The 5,000-nt window shown below is 50.7% G+C and overlaps 1 non-coding gene across 1 annotated transcript; it reads right to left on the reverse strand.

Moving 5' to 3' along the window:
- Positions 1-3,760: 3,760 nt before the first annotated feature.
- On the reverse strand, positions 3,761-3,915 carry LOC143221412 (5.8S ribosomal RNA). Its single transcript, XR_013011765.1, has one exon. It is a non-coding gene; the product is annotated as a 5.8S ribosomal RNA (ribosomal RNA).
- Between the last annotated feature and the right edge of the window lie 1,085 nt (positions 3,916-5,000).

The following is a 5,000-nucleotide window of genomic DNA, read 5'->3' on the forward strand; positions in this document are numbered from 1 at the left end:
TTCGCGTTCCAAACCCTATCTCCCTGCTAGAGGTTTCCAGGGAACTCGAACGCTTATACAGAAAAGAAAACTCTCCCCGGATCTCCCGACGGCGTCTCCAGGTCATTTTGGGTTACCCCGACGAACACTCTTACGAGGGCCCGATTGGTAAGCGGTTCCGCTGCCGGGTTCCGGAATAGAAACCGGATTCCCTTTCGCCCGATGGGTGTGTGTTTATCATTTAATGATATTTTGCTCTCTCTTAGGACACCTCATCTACATAGGATTTCTCTTAGGGCTTAGGATCGACTGACTCGTGTGCAACGGCTGTTCACACGAAACCCTTCTCCACGTCAGTCCTCCAGGGCCTCGCTGGAGTATTTGCTACTACCACCAAGATCTGCACCGACGGCGGCTCCAGGCAGGCTCACGCCCAGACCCTTCTGCGCACACCGCCGCGACCCTCCTACTCGTCAGAGCTTCATGGAAGACGCGCCTTTAAAAAAAGCTAACGTCAACCTCACTTGCCGCTGACGGCGGAGTATAGGCGCGACGCTTCAGCGCCATCCATTTTCAGGGCTAGTTGCTTCGGCAGGTGAGTTGTTACACACTCCTTAGCGGATTCCGACTTCCATGGCCACCGTCCTGCTGTCTTAAGCAACCAACGCCTTTCATGGTATCCCATAAGCGTCGACTTAGGCGCCTTAACTCTGCGTTTGGTTCATCCCACAGCGCCAGTTCTGCTTACCAAAATTGGCCCACTTGGCACTCTGATCCAATATAATCTCGTGGCTTCATTGATCCAAGCAAGCCAGAGATCTCACCCATTTAAAGTTTGAGAATAGGTTGAGGTCGTTTCGGCCCCAAGGCCTCTAATCATTCGCTTTACCAGATGAGACTCGCACACGTTCATCAAAAGAGAACGAGCGAGTGCCAGCTATCCTGAGGGAAACTTCGGAGGGAACCAGCTACTAGATGGTTCGATTAGTCTTTCGCCCCTATACCCAGTTCCGACGATCGATTTGCACGTCAGAATCGCTACGGACCTCCATCAGGGTTTCCCCTGACTTCGTCCTGACCAGGCATAGTTCACCATCTTTCGGGTCCCAACGTGTACGCTCTGGGTGCGCCTCTTCTCGCAATGAGAACGAGACGCCCCGGGAGTGCGAGGCCGCATCGTGACGCGGCCCATCCTCCCTTGATCGACGCTAAGGTACGATCTTCACTTTCATTGCGCCTTTAGGTTTACATGTCCCAATGACTCGCGCACATGTTAGACTCCTTGGTCCGTGTTTCAAGACGGGTCCTGAGAGTACCCAAAGCAGTAGCGTCGCTGACCGGTAATTCAAAGCTTGGCCAGTCCGAGGACACCGCCTGCTAACAGCTGGTTAGGCCCGGAGCCGGCGCTAGGTCCGTACCATCCGGGTGACAAACTAACCGAGCTTGCGGCGGGCCTGACGCACACACATTCGAAAATGGATTGGTTGCGGCCCGATACCGTCAGAGTACCGTCACGCAGCCGGCCAGGCGATCGAGCGTCTGCCGTGTGCGCACGAAGGCGACACGACAGGCAACAACTCGAGCCGTAGACCGACACGCAACGGGTCGCGACGTTCTACTAAGGGAGAAGTGCACGACTACGCGACCGGAACATTTGCCGAAGATGGTGTACCCTCGCACTGGAACCACCGAAGTGGCCCATTACGGGCTATCTGCGCACCAACGGAAGCCAGCCTCGTCGACGATGAATCTCCCCATTCGATCTTTTGGGTTTCTCAGGTTTACCCCTGAACGGTTTCACGTACTCTTGAACTCTCTCTTCAAAGTTCTTTTCAACTTTCCCTCACGGTACTTGTTCGCTATCGGTCTCGTGGTCATATTTAGCCTTAGATGGAGTTTACCACCCACTTAGGGCTGCACTCTCAAGCAACCCGACTCTAAGGAGAGGTCCTCCCGAAACGCGTACCAGTCGCTACGGGCCTGGCACCCTCTACGGGTAAATGGCCCCATTCAAGATGGACTTGGACGCGGTTCGACGTCTCGGGATAAATTGACCCTCCTGAACACTACATTTCCCAACGGCAGAACCGCGGGATTCAGTGCTGGGCTAATTCCTGTTCGCTCGCCGCTACTAAGGAAATCCTTGTTAGTTTCTTTTCCTCCGCTTAGTAATATGCTTAAATTCAGCGGGTAATCTCGCCTACTCTGAGGTCGTCGTACGTGATACAAAATTTTGTGTGTTTCGGCCGAAAGAGCGTAAAAGTAGTACTCGCGAAAACGTACAAAGCACAAAAAAAAAAGAAAAAAAAAGAAAACGAAACAACACTACACGACAGAAGAGAGAAAAAGGTAAACAAAAAACCGATATATGCCTTATGCGCCACACCAAAGTGTCAATATAATTCTTTCTTCATCTCTCGTCGATCGGAAACTCTCGCTAGACGATCTGGCCGGTTAACTTTAACGTCCGTCGAAAAGAACTTTCGGGGACTGGACGACCGACAGATCGCGCGGTTCCGCACGAATCGACAATGAAGAAAAGAAAAGACATGGGGCGACCGACATAAAGGTTTTCATCATTGGATATACCTTTTCTCTCTCCGCGGTGCTGTTCCGTGCGTGAACACACAAGTGTGTCTTTTGCGTCGTGTGACAATCAAGTTCGAATAAGCCTCGCCAATAGAGGAGTATACATATTATTAAAAAAAAAAAATAATAATACATATAACCCGGTGGGATTTCTTTTTCTCTCTACTTCTATATAATTGAACCAAAAACCACGGGGGTACAGAAACGTTGCGCACGAAACGATTTATCATCGATCAAACGCAAAACCAAATTAGAGACACGAGAGAAAGAGAGTAAGATCTCAAGACGCTCATAGGCCGTCATCAATACGATTCAACGCGAACGTGGCGATGGAATGGCAATCGCACAGATTAGCGAGGACACGTCGACGACGGGGAATAATTCCGACCCGATCAAGTACGACGTGCTCATCCCGCACATTGCTGCGCTTTGCTCCGCTGTCCATCGATCATCAAAGCGTTCGCGATAGAACGAGAGATCTCTTTCGTCTCTTCCCTCGAAGACTCGAAAAGGAATGTGTGTTTGTCGAAATCGCCGGCAACGACGACCCTCCGCCGTATGGCAATTATAACGTAGAGTTAAGAAACTCATCCACGCACAGGCATATTCTCTCCCTGGGGCTTAACATTGCCACACCACACACACTCTGTGTGCCACACAGTATTCTTTCTTTCTTTTATAATTTGTGTGTCCATCTCTGTAGTCTCGCGAGACTCTTGTAAATATACCTCTTTCGTATATACGCATCATTTCAGGCGACGTCGGGAGCGCGTTAAATGTTCATGAGTGGAAACGCTTCTTTCCGCAAGGCGAATCGTTTCGCAGAGAAGGTGAGAGATTTGGAGATCCTCGTCGAAGCGGTGCCTTACGGGCGGTCGTATTTTCAATACGACTCACGACACCGTAAAAACACTCACGCAAGTCCGAACGTAAGAAATACCAATCCCTACTTCGCCTCTCGTGGAAACTAGATATATATATATTTGTATGTGTTTATAAGACGCAATGCAAAAATTGGCAATTTTCACAGAACCGCGACAAACGCCGACGAAACGCCCATCATTCGCTCGTACGTAGCATCTTTGCAACCCGACTCCGAAACGCTCTTTGGCGCCCTCCAAAAATATATTTGGAGAGGTAAGCGACGGCGGGGACTTACAAGAGCAACGCAAGCAGTTTATGGTTACGTAAACGACCCTCAGCCAGGCGTGGTCCAGGAATTGTATCCGTGGACCGCAATGTGCGTTCGAAATGTCGATGTTCATGTGTCCTGCAGTTCACACGTTGACGCGCAATTAGCTGCGTTCTTCATCGACCCACGAGCCAAGTGATCCACCGTTCAGGGTAATCGTATATATTTTTGATTTACAAATCAATATATGTATATGTCTCTTGTTCTGCGGTTCGTAAGAACGCATTGTACCTGAACGCTCCAACCAGCGCGCGAAGGAGATTCGTTCAGGCGTCGTTTTAAGGACGACACTATCGTCGTCCGTGGAAACGGAAAAAAAAAACCGTCAGATACGCAACACGTATCCGACGGCCGGGCGAACAGTACATTGAAAAACCGTTAACGTGGAAAACGCGGAGATGAATATATATTCTCTGAAAACGACGGGGATCGTAAGACAACCCGATACTGGATCCAGAGATGTAATAATATTCCTCTCCTCTTCACTTCCATTTCATTTGGAATGATGTGAGAACGGAGGACTTCACAGCCGGCTCTGGCAGCGGTCATTCGTCCCAAGCTCTCGCGATGCGCACTATTGGGCCACACGCACGGAGTAGGGTGTCAGACTCACGACTGCTTTAAAAGCGAGCTTCACGAGCCGGTCCACTTCCCGTATAAAACACATTTCCATAAAATGTTGTGTGTGCTCGAGGCAACGATAAATTCCGATACAAGCGGACTCGCGAGCCGGCTCTGGCCGTAGGCGCGATCCCCGTTCTCGTCCCAAACTCGTCTGCGCGCACTATTGGGCCACACAGAGAGTAGGGTGTCGTCGGGAATAATCGCGCCATAGGCTTTATAGCGAGCGTCACGGCCGGTCCTCTCGGAACACCGTTTTTCGTCGGAACGATATTACCATATTTTTATTTTATTCGACAGATTAGCGGACTCACAGCCGGCTCTGGCAGCGGTCATTCGTCCCAAGCTCTCGCGATGCGCACTATTGGGCCACACGCACGGAGTAGGGTGTCAGACTCACGACTGCTTTACAAAAGCGAGCATCACGAGCCGGTCCGCTCTGGCGAATGTATAATATTATAATAAATATACGTTCCGTCGTCAACGAACACCGCGTGCGGCGCAGCAACGTTTCGTGCTCTTGGTTATACGCGAACCCGATACAAATAGAGAGCGGGACTCACAGTCGGCTCTGGCAGCGGTCATTCGTCCCACGCTCTCGCGGTGCGCACTATTGGGC

Source organism: Lasioglossum baleicum, unplaced genomic scaffold (genome assembly GCF_051020765.1).
Source record: "Lasioglossum baleicum unplaced genomic scaffold, iyLasBale1 scaffold2371, whole genome shotgun sequence".
Classification (NCBI taxonomy): Eukaryota; Metazoa; Arthropoda; class Insecta; order Hymenoptera; family Halictidae; genus Lasioglossum; species Lasioglossum baleicum.